We start from the raw sequence: 15,633 nt of genomic DNA on the forward strand, positions 1-15,633 counted from the left end.
GGGAAGGATCTTAGGTCGTGGGGGAAAGTCGTGCGGGCTCTGCAGGGGGCCAGGCAGGAGAGGGGGATCTGGAGGGTGATAGGAGACTGTTTGTCGGCCATCCTGAGGTGGGGAGTCGGGGCAGCCATGCGGACTTCGCGTCCCCCAGACGATGGCAATTCTGCCGAGCCTGAGGAATTGCGGGAGGGCAATGTGCCCCCGGAATCCCTGAACCCTGACCCGCTCGTGGAGGGACAGAATCAAGCCAAATCCTTCTGGGGTGAGTTAGCCGAGGAGGCCTGGGGTGCCGTGGGGAAATCGGAGTCTGAGGACATCTGGGCTAGACCTCTGCCATATGCACCCCAAGATGGTGCCAAACGAAAAGGGGAAGGGTGGGGCGAGCATGCCCCCGGCGGGAACAGGGAGGAGACGCTACAACCAATAAGCGCACACAAATGGGACGGGGAGGAGAACGATGTGGCAATGCCAGCGACGAGCAGTGTGAGCAATCTGGCAGTGCAGGCCTAGAGCCTGACATGGCAGTAGGCCATGTTCAGCATAAATGCAGAGTTAGCTAGCAGTGGAGCAAAACAGTGCTGTGCCTGCAGCATGTAACTAAAACAAGACACTGGTAGCTATAAACATGGACAGTTATCTTGGGACAACAGGACATGCACCTGCATCAACAACCTCGTTGTGTCATTAGTAGTTGGACCAATAATCTGTAATAGTGCAATGTGTGGTCACTCAGAGGGAACCAATGGAGCTATGCCAACAGGGCACTCCGAGCTTATATAAGTCATAGCAGTTGCCTTGCTATGCACTTCTGCCTTTCCTGTCTCCTGTTTCTTCTACACTTTACAGTGCTATACTTGCACTACAGGCCTGCTCCATAGGCCTGCACCTCAGGCCTGCACCATAGGCCTGCAACACTGGAACAATAAAGGAACAATACTCGATCACATTGGTCAGCCGTATTGATTCCCAATCTCCGTCGTCCTACATCTGGCGCCCGAATAAACCTGAACTCATGGACAAGGGATCCTCGGAGTACCATACTGATCGACTCAGCAGAGAGAGGTACGTCTGAGCGATACGGAAAGCCGGTCGGACAGCACTGCCCCGGTGCTGGAAAATTAGCAGCGCGCGCTCACAAAGGAAGTGAATCTCACCCTGGCCCTGTGAGCGACCGGAGGAGGGGCAAGGGGCAGCACGCCACCACAGAAGAGGCTGTGCTAAATGCCTTCCACCTATCCTCTCTGTGGGAGGTATTACTGGCAATTCTGGGATTGTAAAAGGGCTATTAGTCTGTGCCCAGAGTCATCCCCACGGCAATTAAGCTTTTACTTCCGAAGCATGGGATGAAATTGCAGCCCAGCTGTGGGATGAGGTGCTAAATGCTTAAACAAGCAGCTTTTCGCTATAGCACCGTGTGACGGATCGTCACGGACATTGCAATCGAAAAAAGCAGAGCAGGCTACTCCCGGTTCAGCTGCTGCGGCGTTTGGTTCTAACCGAGATGAGAAAGAGAGACTCGGAAGGCACCTCCCGCCCTCCCCCCCCCCCCACTGCACATCGTCTGCCGCTCCGTCAGCATTCTCCTCACAATTTCAATTGCCTCCTACTCCTTCTACACGAATTGCAGCTCTCTATTACCGTCCTTTTGCGTGGAAAAATCTGCTTCTGCCACATCAATAGCGGCAGAAGCGAATCCTGATCGAACTGATAAGGCGCGCAAAATCAAAATGGAGGCCGCTACACATTAAGAATTAGACAAAGATGCCACCTCCGCCATCTTGGCCAGCACACAGTGTTTATTAACATACCGCCACAGCCGTCCCCTTCATCAACATCTTCCTGATACCGCCAGTGATGGCTTGGGCTTGGAAGCCGGACAGTGCGAACTCTGCCCTAGAACTCCTGGAGCGCTTGCAGGCTCGCGATCACGGCATTTTTGCACCCCCGCCCCGCTGCGAGCCCCGGCCACCCCGATGGTGGCCACCACCACCCCAGCAGCGCTCACCTCGGCAGCCCTCAGCCCGGCAGCCCTCAGCCCCGTGGCGCCCACCTCAACGGCGCCCCGCATTCTGGCAGCTCTCCTGGCGACGCCTCCCGCGACCCCCCGTGGCCCCTGCGAGTACCAGCGGCTCCGATCAAGCAGCATCGACCGACGCACCGCCGGCAACAGCGGCCCCGGCAACAGCCACCCCCACAGCAGCGGCAGGAACGGCTCCAGCGGCCCCTTCCCCCCAGTGGTTTCAGCTGCGTTACACCCCCCCACCCCCTACATTCCAGTCATTATCATCAGAGTATAGCCTCGGACAGAGATTTCAATTGAGTCCCGATGGGGCGATCAGGAGGTGGGAGGGACACGGAACTGTCCAGCTGAGCTGGTGGAAAGGTATTGTGGGAAATGTAGTCACAGATGGAGAAGGTTAACAGTGACTATGGTAATCTGAACTGACTAATGTTCTTTAACAGAAGCTAGACAAGCCATAGCTACCTATGGGCTACAGTCAGGATTTAGTGATCAAAGTGGTCCACAATCCAGGACAATAACTCTGATCCTGTGTTTCTTATTACTGAGCAGGGTCTAACAGGGGCACTTGGTTCCTTTGTCAATACCATCCCTTACATACGGCATTCAATACTAATTCAGACCTGACTCACGATATGAAGGTAGAAATGCTGGATATTTTGGAATTTGACAATGCTAATGAAGAAACTAAACAGGTTCTCAGCATTTTATCAACAAGTGCCACTCCCTCATGACTGCAGGACTACAACGAATGAAGGCATCGACAAGCAGCAATGTATCTAGCCACGGCCATAGAAGCAGTCTTGAAATCATCGTGCCTCAGAGAAACCTAGGTACCTTAAAGTGTCTGACTGTTGGACAGACTCGAAAGGGTCACAGATCTAATCATTTTACTCGAGATCGTCGCAGAAACTGCTCCTGCAGCGTGAATATACCCCGCATGACGACACCAAACCAGGGTCCTTGGACCGCGCCCCTCCCCCTTCCCCCCCCCCCCCAGCCCCCTCTGGCAGCGCACAGCGGACCTGACAACAGCCGCATATCTCCTTTTGAATCCACAAAGTGCTGTCGAGTTTAACTGGCATGGTCCTTTGGGTCACAGACCCTGTGCTCTGTTAATTGGCAGACGGCAGTCTATCTTTAGACAGGGCATCCTTATAATTCCTGGTTCAATACATTCTGATTATGACTGGGCTATGAAAATTATGCTCTATACCATTGCCTCTCCTGTTAGCACTCTTGTTGGGACAGAAATTGCTTAGTTAATGCCATCTGAGTCCCAAGTGCTTAAAACTTATAACAGAATCCAAGGGCAAGAAGGCTCAGGTTCCACTGATATGCCTAATACCTCATTAGCCCTAAAAATCCAAAAGAGAAAACTGGAACAGATTTTATCTGTCAGACACCCTTGTGGACAAATTATACAATTTTCAGTTATTGTGGATACTGGAGACGATGTCATCATTATACCTAGTCATAAATGGAATGGTCACTAGCCATTGCTCATGGCAAATGTTGAAGTCATGTGTTTAAAAGGTATCCAAACAACCTGGGTTAGGAAAGAACCAGTGCAATTAGCTTTTAACTACAGCAAATCAATCACTGTAAGACCGTACATGTTAACCCTTCCAGTTGCTCTATTGGGCTGATATGCCTTAAGTTAGCTAGGAGCAAAACTCGTTACTGTTCCTTTTCTGTAGCGGCTACTGGTCAGCAACCAACCCTCAAATTAAAATGGAAATCACGTAATCCAGTATGGGTGGAACAATGGTCATTCAGACACGATAGGCTGCAAGTCGTTAAGACCCTAATACAGAAACAATAGCAACTAGGTCACACCTTGCTAACCACCCACCCCTACCCCCACCCCCAGAAAAGGGAGGATTTTCTAGTACTACTCTTGCCAACCAAAGCTCTGCTCTGATCTAAAGTTACAGTGATAATTTCTTAATTTCTGATTGCAATGTCCTTAAGAGATTTGTTATTTAGAGTTTTGCTAAGTTTTCCTGGTAAGCATAATGAGTGGTAAGCATTTGGTTTTTACAGATACCTAGTACATAGTAATTGTAGTAAGGTGTAAGTACTTAGTAATGAGTTCACATTGTAAGACTTCTTTTGGTTCGAACCTTCTTAGTTGTGTGCCATGGCATTTCAAAGGAGCTCCATGTAATATAGTTAAGACTTGTAGTAAATAGGTATTCATTTTAAAAAAAAAGTATTCCTTAGCTAAGGTAGTGTCTTTATATTTCCTTCTTAGACATAGACTAGAAAAAATACAAAAAATGGTTAACAAAAAGGTAAAATGTGCAAAGAAAAAGTGTAAACGTAGAAATATATAACAAAAGCACAAAACCTCTGGATACAAAACATAGAGTGCTAAATAACAGAATAGTAATAAAAAAGAAGAGCAACAATAAAAACAAAATATTAAAAACAAAATATGACACATTGAAAAATCATAAGGATTACTAACACAGAATGGCTATTAACAAAAAACATAAGAATTGTTAGCAAAAAATAAAAATGAGGATTATCAAGACTACTAGATTAAAACAAACAAAAAATTATACAAAGAAAACATCAAGAAAATTAAAATGAAAAATGATAAAAAAGAATTGATAGAAAAGGTTAAAAATATAATAAAAAAGTAAAAATTAAAATTAAAATAGAAAATAGATTAGATAAAATAAACATGGAAAATAAAAAATAATTACAATAAATAATATAAGATAAAAAATAAAAGATAAAAAGATAAAAAAGAAAAAATAGAAATTACAAAAATAAAATAAATTTAAAATTAAAAAATTGATTAGAATAACAAATTAAAATACAGATTAAAAAATTACAATAACAAAAAATAATAAAAATTTAAAGAACAAAGAAAAAAATACAAAAATAACAAAAATTAATTGAATAAAATATATATAAAATTAGATTAAAATTAACAAAACAAACAAAAAGTTAACAAAAATAATTAAAAAGTGAAAAAAAATAAAATGCAATAAAAAACACATTAAAACAGTACAGAAATAAATTTAAAAACAAAAATTAAAATAAATTAAAATGAATTAAAGATTAAATAGAGAACTAGATTAAAAGTCAAAATATTAAACACATCAAAATAATAAATTCACAATAAAAAACAATAACTAAAAATGAAGTAAAATAACAAAAAAACCAAAAAATAAATAATAAAAGAGATACTGGATGGCCACGATCAGGTCACCTCGAGCCTTCTTTTCTGCTAACTGCAATCATCGCAACAAACAACGGCGGAAGAATCAAGACCACGAGGACACAGCATTTCCCATGCAGTCGAACATCAATCACAATAACTGTTATGATAACCTGGGATCAAACAGCATCACTCAGAAGAATGTACCACAGCATCATGTGAATTAGGACTGAATATTGTGGTTGCTTGATAACTTTGTACTCTCTCTTCTTAATTAAGTGTGCCTCTGAATGTAGACATCCTAGAGGATACAGTTTCATCTTTACATTTTGCTTAGTAGAGATTATTAACAAAAAAAAAGGGGGAAAAGAGAGAATACCCCATAGCAAAAAATTAGCTCATGGCAACCCTAGAAATGCTGTAACCCTAGAAAATGTTGTAACCCTAGAAAGTGTTGTAACCCTAGAAACATCAGCTTTGCAATGTGCTGTAACCCTCTCACCACAAGACAGCACAAACACGGCACAACTGTCATGAAAATGACAGTCAGCAAACCTGCCTAGCACTGACCTCAACGACGGTCACGATAAACCAAGATGTCAACAGAAAGCATCTAACTTATAACTGAGTGTCGTGACTGCTTTACTGTTGTGTGAACATTAAGAGATCAGAATCACTAGGATGAGCAAAAACACATTATTCAGTGTAATTTTATATTGGGCAATGCAATGAAGCTCTTTTTGCTCTTGCTGCTTGCCTGCAAGTTTTCTGTCTGTGAAGCTAGAGCCTGGCCAGATCTGCCTTTACAGATTAAAGAAATCTTGCCACCATTAGACAATTCATGATTTTTGACCATCCTAGAGAAAATAAAGATGTAACATAATCCTAAAGCAGATCGCAAAAGACATTGCTAAGGATTGCATTTGTGCCTCAATCTCTGTGTGCAATGCATTCAGGCATAATCAAGTCTTCTCTGTCAATAAGAGGAGTGAAATGTAAAGACTGGAACTGTTAAGATCTAAGTTCTTTACAATGTTTGTTATCTTTGACCATGTATTATGCCAACTCTGTAGAGCATTGTAAGTAGTTCAACTTAAGCTTTGTGCCTTGTATGGGTTACATCAGTCTGTTAGACATGCTGCACTACAGAACTCTTGCTTTGCTACACAGCTTAGCTTTACCTTGCTTGCTTCTGTGTTTGCAGTAGGATCTTGTATGGGATGAGAACAACTCCCATGACCAGATTGCTCACAAAAACAAAAAGGGGGATTTGAGGCAATCATAGCAATTAGCAGTGTGAGCAATCTGGCAGTATAAGCTTAGAGCCTGACATGGTGGTAGGCCATGCTCAGCACAAGTGCAGAAGTGGCTAGCAGTGTAGCAAAACAGTGCTGTGCCTGCAGCATGTAACTAAAGCAGGGAACTGGTAGCTATAAACACAGAGAGATATCTGGGAATAACAGGACACGCACCTGCATCAACAACCTCGCGTGTTATTAGTAGTTGGACCAATAATCTATAACAGTACGATGTGTGGTCACTCATGGGGAACCAATGACGCTATGCCAACGATGCTCTCTGAGTCTGTATAAGCTCTAAAGGTTCTATTAATACACACTATTATTATTATTAGCTCTCCATATTAGCTGTAAAATAGTACTATACAATTATTTCTTGGTGGATTGGGTACTTCCCTTTCTTTTTCCTGTCTATTGGGAAAGAGGAGAGGGGGAGCGGGGAAAGCTCTTAAGTACCAGTTAAGGTTCAAACCACCCAGTCAGAAAGGCACTACAGGCTTTGAGAGGAACCATTCCAAATGCCCTGGGAGGGAGTAAAGGCCAACCATAGTGGAGAAAACCAACTGAGGCTGGGCTGTGGAAGGAGGAGTGTGGTCACCCAGACACAGAAGTTGTCCTCCCCCAGACTCAGTACTGCTATGGCCACATCTGGATGCTTGGTCCCTGGCTGTGGGAATGTCCAGTCTGAAGGAATGGAGAGGAACTGCAGAGGCTGGAGAGGAGATCTGCCAGGACAGGGGTTGACATCTCTGTGGAGAGAGAGGCTGAGGGGCCTGGGCTGCTTCAGCCTGCTGAATGGAGGCTCAGGGCACTGCCATAGCAGCGTGCACATGACTGAAGAGTGGTTTCAGAGACAGTGGAGTTCTTCTGGGGAGTGGGAAGAGAACAAAACCTCCACAATGTGCAGCTTGCAAGGTTCAGAGTGGATATGAGGCCAAAGAAATCTCCCTCAAAGGGCAGAGCTGCTATGCATGAGGCCATCCAGAGGTGTCAGGACATGACAGGGAGAGCTGAGACAGTTCAGGGAAGGGATTGAAATGGCAGGGGAAGATCTGGCTGGGGAAGCAAGATTGGTGTCAGCAGCCTGAAGGGAAAGAGCTGCAGGCATGGGACAGTGTAGGACAGGCTGCAGTAGGCATGGCCAGGGGCTCTGGTGAGGCTGAGAAGCCCAACAGGACCAAGACTTTTGTCCCTTTGGCTCTGGCAGCTGCCTCTGCCACCAAGGCCTGTGAGGAGAAACTTTGCTTTGAGACTTTGAGGTTCTCCTATTGCAAGGGCAGTGGTCAGGACTTGGCCTTTCTGCTTCCTAGAGCAAAGGCAAGATTTTGTCCCCTGTGGCAATGCCAGCGACAAGCAGTGTGAGCAACCTGGCAGTGCAGGCCTAGAGCCTGACATGGTGGTAGGCCATGCTCAGCATAAGTGCAGATCCAGCTAGCAGTGTGGCAAAACAGTGCTGTGCCTGCAGCATGTAACTAAAACAGGACACTGGTAGCTGTAAACATAGAAAGTTATCTTGGAACAGCAGGACATGCACCTGCATCAACAACCTCACATGTCATTAGTGGTTGGACCAATAATCTATAATAGTGCAATGTGTGGTCACTCCTAGGGAACCAATGGAGCCATGCCAACAAGGCTTTCCAATCTTATATAAGTTGTAGAAGTTCCCTTGCAACACACTTCTGCCTTTCCTTTCTCTTCTTCTTCTATGCTTTACATTACTGTGCTATACTTGCACCACAGGCCTGCACCATAGGCCTGCAATACTGGAACAATAAAGGAACAATACTCGCTCATACTGGTCAGCTGTATTGATTCCAATCTCCGTCCCATTAGGATGGGGCCCAGTCTGGTACTAGGAGGGGTTCAGGTGATGCAGCTTTCCCTGGGAGCAGGCACAGTCTGCACTGGGAAGGAGTTGTGGTATCTGGTTTGCACTAGGATGCAGACAGCTGGTACTTGGAGGGGGCCAGAGCTTCCACTTTGCAGTGAGATGGTATCCAATCTGTACTGGGTGATGCCTTTGGATCTATTTCCTCTGGGACAGATCTTGGACAATACTGCGATGGGATCAGGACATCAGTTTGTACCTGGACAGGGTGTAGTCTGTACTGGGAGGCAGTCAGGAGATGCAGTTTGTATTGGGTCAGGGCCCAATCTGTAGTGGGAGTGCATAAGGGGATAAAGTTTTTACTGAGACAAGGCATAATGGGCGTTTGGAAAGACTCTGCCCCTCCAACTCTGCACACAGGCACTGCCCTGCAGCTCCACAGAAGCCTTGGAGGAAGGAACTCAGAGAAACAACTCCCTGCAGGGTCCTTTATTGTGTTAAACACACAGGGAGCACAGCTCCTCGTGTCTGCAGCGTCTGGGTCACACCAGAAAGGACAACACTGAACCAGAAATGGTTTGAAGAAAGACATTTGTGTGGGAACAGCAATCTCACAAGGGGAACAGAGGCAGAAGCAGCCAGAACTCCAGCAGCCAGGCTGGGTCTGCACCGAGTGACATCAGAACTGCTCTGCAGGAGAAGACAAAGAGTTTATTGCTTCTGAAACCATCCAGGGTTCAGATTGCTGAGGGCAGCCCTGAGCTCCTGGTTCCTCAGGCTGTAGATGAGAGGGTTCACTGCTGGAGGCACCACTGAGTACAGAACTGACACCACCAGGTCCAGGGATGGGAAGGAGATGGAGGAGGGCTTCAGGTAGGCAATGGAGCCAGTGGTGAGAAACAGGGAAACCACAGCCAGGTGAGGGAGGCAGGTGGCAAAGGCTTTGTGGCGTCCCTGCTGAGAGGGGATCCTCAGCACTGCCCTGAAGATCTGCACATAGGACACCACCATAAACACAAAACAGAGAAAGTATAAACAGGCACTGACCAAAATAAGCCAAAGTTCCCTGAGGCAGGATGTGGAGCAGGAGAGCTTGAGGATCTGGGGGATTTCACAGAAGAACTGCTCCACAGCATTGCCCTGGCAGAGGGGCAGGGAAAATATATTGGCTGTGTGCAGCACACCATGGAAGAACCCACAGGCCCAGGCAGCTGCTGCCAGGTGGAGACAAACTCTGCTGCCCAAGAGGGTCTCATAGTGCAGGGGTCTGCAGATGGCAATGTAGCGATCGTAGGACATGGTGGTGAGAAGAGAAAACTCTGCTGAAATGAAAAATACAAGCAGAAAGACCTGAGCAACACATCCTGCATAGGAGATGTCCGTGGTGTCCCTCAGGGAATTGTCCATGGATTTTGGCACAGTGGTGGAGATGGCACCCAGGTCAAGGAGGGCAAGGTTGAGGAGGAAGAAGTACATGGGGGTGTGGAGGTGGTGGTCCCAGGCTATGGTGGTGATGATGAGGCCATTGCCCAGCAGGGCAGCCAGGTAGATGGCCAGGAAGAGGCAGAAGTGCAGGAGCTGCAGCTGCCTTGTGCCTGAGAATGGCAGGAGGAGGAAGTGGGTGATGGAGCTGCTGTTGGCCATCTGCTGCCTGTGGGAATGTCTAAGAAGGAAAAGAAAGCAAAACTGGATGACAGACTCCTCTGAGAAGAAGCACTCCAGGGGGCACAGCAATCCCCCAGCTGAAATGGATTTGCTCTCTACTTTGTTCTGACTGAGGCTTCTGTGAGGAGCAGGAGCTCAGGCCATGTGCTGCCAAGGACTCATCTGGGCTCTGCTACAGTGGAGCTACTGTGCCCATCAGGCTGTTCCCTCTGCCCTGCACTTTCCCCTGTGCTGCCTTGCAGATGTTATGCCCAAATTAGCCTTTAGAACCCCCCCAGCTCTCTGTGCTCTGAGGAGAGCAGGGGAACACTGCTTCAAAGGTTCAAAGGGCAGTTCTGTGAACTCTTCTCTGTCCCAACCCAGAGGTGCAGCTGTGAGAGCCAGAGCAGGACACAGCCTCTCCTGAAGAGAATCAAAGGACACTGGGAGCAGAGTGCTGACACCCAAGGAAAGGCTCACCACTACCCAGTGCCCTATGGCAGATCTGGGCCTTCCTGGGGGCAGCTCCAAGCCCAGCAGGATAGGCAGAGCAGTCAGGGATCCTGGAGATGAGATGTTCTAAAGAGTCACTGCCCAGCAGACAGCACCCAGAGACATCTGCAGAGAAGCACTGAGAGAGCAGCCTGAACACAGCCTACTCCAGGGCATAGCAGCTTCCCCTCATCCCCAGCCTTTATCTCTCCTGCCTGGAGCTGTCCCTGCCAGGAAAGGCTCAAGAGCATCTCAGACTCACCCTGTCAGCAACTGCAGTGACTTCTTCTCCAGTGAGCTCGCAGCATCCTCCCAGTCCTGGCCTCCTTGAAGCTCTTTCTGCGTTCTTCATCTCCCTGAGATGCCCTGGCAGTGCCCTCAGCCCTGCTGTGCTGTGCAGGGGAGCTGCTCCTGGCCAGAGCTCCATGCAGCCCAGGAGCCCAGCCCAGCTCAGCAGCAGATGATCAGCCCAGGGCATTTAAAGGAGCCCTATGATGACTTTGGTGCCAGGTAAACCTCAGGGACTGAGAGCAAGCTGATGAAACCTCTCCAGAAGTCAAAGTTAGAGTCAAACTCAGAAGTTTCTTGTAGTGTTAAATTGGTTCCACTGGGGAACGCTACAGGGAAAGTGTCCACAGGGTCTAGAGCAGAGAACTGAGGCAGTGCTGCCAGGTCAGGGCAAGCAGCTCAAGGTGGCTCTGCTGCTGAGGAAACCTGAAGGGGTTTCATTGACCCAAAGGGCCAAGCCCTGACCCCCAGCCCCTGGCAAGGCAGATCCTGTCCCTCAACTGTGTCTCTGGGCTCTGCTGGGGGCAGTGGGGAGTGAGGATGAGCAGTGAGCAGGGTAGGACCTTGTCAGGTTTTGCTGTGGTTTGCCTGCAAAGAGACAACTCCTGCTGAAAAGGAATGAAATGAATCTTTAAAAATAATTTTTATCAGATGCTTTATGCAATATAAACCTCTCCAATTAGCTGAAGAAATCTTAACAAGAATTAGAGGATAAGTTGTGGTTAAGCAGTGTTTTAATGAGCCCCATGGAGTATTTGGGGCTGATTACATCATCCTCAGGTACTGCCAGGAGACTATGCCAAGGTACTGCCAAGAAGCCTCTCAAGAAGTCCAAGTCAGAAGAAAATTCCAAAGTACCTTGAAGCACTGATTGGCCTCACTGAGGCTTGTTACTGACAAAGGCTCCCCAGGGACTCGTTAGAGCAGCTTGTTAGAGGCCAGGATTGCAGGGAGACAAAGGCAAAGTCCAGGGCAGAAAAACTTGCCTTTGGTCTAGGAAGCAGAAAGGCCAAGCCCTGACCACTGCCCTTGCAATAGAAGAGCCTCAAATCCTCAAAGCCAAGTTTCTCCTCACAGGCCTTGATGGCAGAGGCAACTGCCAGAGCCAAGGGGAGAAAGCCCTTGGTCCTGTTGGTCCTTTCAGCCTTGCCAGAGCCCTTGGCCATCCCTACTGCAGCCTCTCCTGCATTGTCCCATGCCTGCAGCTCTTTCCCTTCAGGCTGCTGATACTAATCTTGCTTTCCCTCCCAGCTCTCCCCCTGCCAATTCCATCCCTTCCCTAAGCTGTCTCAGCTCTCCCTGCCATTTCCTGACACCTCTGGATGGCTTCATGCATAGCAACTCTGCCCTTGGAGGGACATTTCTTTGGCCTCATCTCCACTCTGAACTTTCTGAGCTGCACTTTGTGAAGGTTTTGGACAAGTCTGAACACAGCTGGTGACCAAACCAATGTCTTGTGATAAAACCAAGAGATTCCAAAACAGGCAGTGAAAGGTGAGGAGAACTTCTCCTGGCTAGCTGATGGAAGGGAAAACTCAAGGTTCTCCAAATCAACAACAGGAAGAAGTGACTCAGAGAACTGGAAAAACTCAACAGCTAAGGCTGTGCAGTGTTGGTGGCTGAGAAAAAGGATGACACCAAGATGTGCTCAAGCACCAGCCCTCAGCAGAGGCCACTTGATTCATACACATCATGGCTTATATCTTTTCCTTTCTGTGTCCATATGCACTTTGTACTTAAGTGATTGGTTTAGGCTTGGTGTCCAGGCACCTCTCTCCCCCTTTTGGTAGCCTGGGGAGTTCTCTCTGTTTCTTCCTTTGTTGTTCACAGATCTTCTTTCCTGGAGTTGTTTCCATTCCTGATTCAAGGGCAGAACTCTGCTTAGTTCAAGGTTAAAGCTGCCCATGGCCACCTGTTTTATCTATAATTCCTCCTGTTTGCCCAGGGCTCATTCTCTTCTGCAGGGCCCTTTGCAGACATGAGAATGAACAGGGCACTGCCAACACCAGGATCAATCCAATCAGCAATATTCACAACCCAGTTTGTAATACTCTTATGTCTATGTTTAGAATGATCACTTCAGTGTGTACAACACAGACCATCACATTCTGTCCAGCCCTGACCGTGAGCTGATAACAAAGAACCAACAGCAGCTCGATTTTGCAGCCTGGCATGGCTGACACTGTCCTCATCAGTGGCTCATTCAAGCAACACTTTTGATGTTTCCTTGTCTTGTTTTGCAACCCAAGATGCCAGTTCCCTTAGCTGAGCTGGTGCTTTGCCGTAGCAATTTGAAGCAAGATTATTCTGGCTGCTGTGTGTTCAGCTTTGTTCTTCATACCTCCATGATCATCTCATTCAGCTATTAGGCTAAGCCTGCATGGCTTTAAGGCAAAGGGAGTGTGATTAAAGATCATAGTACTAGATCAGCTCCACATCTATGCTGCAGGTACACACAGCTTTCTGCTTGGAAAGTCCCTGGAATATCTAATTCTTGAGGCTCTAATGGGGCAAAGAGCAAATTATCATCCCACATGTCCTGATGCTCAAAACACCTTACTGTTGTGCTACAATTTAATTTTGACAGGCATTAAAATTCCAGGTTTGATTTACTGCATGCAGCAGTGCTGCCCAAATGTTTTGCTATCCCATGGAATTAGTTGATGTGGGCTGAGGGCCTTGTTTCCACTGATCATGCTCCGGAGCAGGCCAAACACAACAAGCAGAGACCTGCTGGACCCTGGCACCTGTGGAAACACAAGTGTACCCATGGCCCCAGGCCACAAGATCCCAGGAGCCTTCCCAGTCAAGGGTCTGTAAATTGCAGACCCACACTGGGGCCTTATATTGCCAAAGGATTGCTCACAGACTGCAATGACAAGAAATGAGTTACTGTGACAGGGTTCATACCACTCTGAAAGATGTTTATTCAGGGTATAGACAGCTTTCCACAGCCTGCTGTGTGGTGTCTCCCCCAGCATTCCCCCTTTCTGTTTTTCAAGCATAGTTTGAAGAGTGTGATGGGCAGGTTCAGTTACAGCCTGTCCTGTGGCTCAGTGGGGTATGCTGGGAACATGAGGAACCCCCCACTGGCGTACAAACGCTTGTGGTCTAGAGGTGACATAGCCAGGGCCGACATCAGCTTTGGTTTGCTGTGGAATGCCTAGGGCAGAAAAAGCTTTTCTCCAGGGCATAATTCCATCTCAGGCCTTTTCACCACCATGTGGGGCAGCCCATATCCCAGCAGAGAATGTGTCTACTGAGACATGGACATATTGCAAAGGCCCAGACTCGGGCATGTGAGTAACATCAGATTGCCATAGCTGTAGGCTCTGTAGTCCCCTGGGATTGACACCAGCTGGCTGGGTGGAGGAGACATGTTGACAATCTGCACAAGAGGCCACAATATCTCTTGCTGAAGACAACGATATGCCAAATTGCCTCTGCAGTGTGTGAGCCCCTTGGTGGAAAAAGGCATGGGATTGAGCTGCTCGCTGCCACAGCAGGCATAGGTGCAGGCCAGGCAGGCACCATCAGGGCATCAGCTGTGGTGTTTCCCTCAGACATGAACCCTGGCAGCCTTGTGTGGCTATGAACATGCAGCACACAGTATGGTTCTGTTCAACTTTGCAGCACAAGCCATTGGGCTTTTAGCAAATGAAACAAAGATTTGTTGTTAACCTCCTTCAGCAGTGCCTGGTCCAACTGCTGTACAAGGTTACAAACACACTGCAAGTCAGTGACAATGGTTATGGGCTCATTGGGCCACTTAATAAAGGTCATTACCACAGCTTTTAACTCCAGGAACTCAAGTGAACCATCCTGATAGACTAGGAGCTCCTGACACTTCCCCTTTTCTTGACAGGCAGTGACTGCCTCCCCTGTTTTCCCTGAGCCATCAGTAAGGATTGTCTTTCCTGGGACTGGTGTCAGAGAGAACCAAGTCGATTCCACTCCTTGCAGCCCTCCACGTAGCTGAAAAAATCGATGTGCCTAGCATGCAGCAAAACCTTCCCTGGGTAATCTATCAGGGCCATTTGCAACTCAGGGCTGTGTGCCATACACCAGTCCAGATATTCTGACATTAAAGGCAATGTCAGAGTGGCAGGGTCTGGTCCTAAGAGTTGAACACACCGTTGCCTGGCTTTGCACACAACTGAGCAACCAGCTCCATTTGAGTGCTCACTGTTTGCTTTGGGTGAAATGGTAAAAATGCCCATTCCAGAAAATGCAAAGGATGTGGCCAGTGTTCATTCCACTGTGCTGTGAGAGCTAGAGGATGACCTTGGGAGATAAGCACATAAATGCTGACAGGTGCTGCTTCTGCTACCTGATGGTCTTGTTCCCACGGCAATGGTGAGCTCCACTTGCTTCAGTGCAGGTTGTGCTTTTGCAGTCAAGCATCGAGGAGATAAAAGGTCAGGGTCCCCCTTCAGTAAGTCAAATAAGAGAACTAGCAGAGTTGTGCTGAGACCTAGCAAGGGTCTTACCCAGTTTATGGTTCCCAGTAATTTCTGCAAATCATGAAGGGTGGTCACAGATTGCCGAATTTGTATCATTTGTGGATGAATTGCTTGATCTAAGAGCTTGCCTTTGGCTCAGAGAGGGCTAAGGGCCTCTCATGTGCTCTGTTGCCAGGCTGTAGCCTCTTCTGGGATTCAGTTCTCTTGGAGCTTTCCCCATTTCTGTCTTGGTCCAGGTTTGAGGCCTGGGTGTAGTTGCTGCCTGTTGGTGCAGGCTCTTCAGCTACAACTCTGGCAGCATTTGGCTCTTGGTGCTGTCTGGGTGAGAACAAGGCAAGTTGTCTAACTCCTTGGCTGGTTTAAATACTGTCCCAAGACAATTCATTCCCTTTGGTAACACAGAGCCCTGAAAACTGCACCTATAG

The sequence above is a fragment of the Melanerpes formicivorus genome, unplaced genomic scaffold (genome assembly GCF_026170545.1).
Source record: "Melanerpes formicivorus ecotype bairdi unplaced genomic scaffold, bMelFor1.0.p_v2 SCAF_80, whole genome shotgun sequence".
In the NCBI taxonomy this organism is placed as follows: Eukaryota; Metazoa; Chordata; class Aves; order Piciformes; family Picidae; genus Melanerpes; species Melanerpes formicivorus.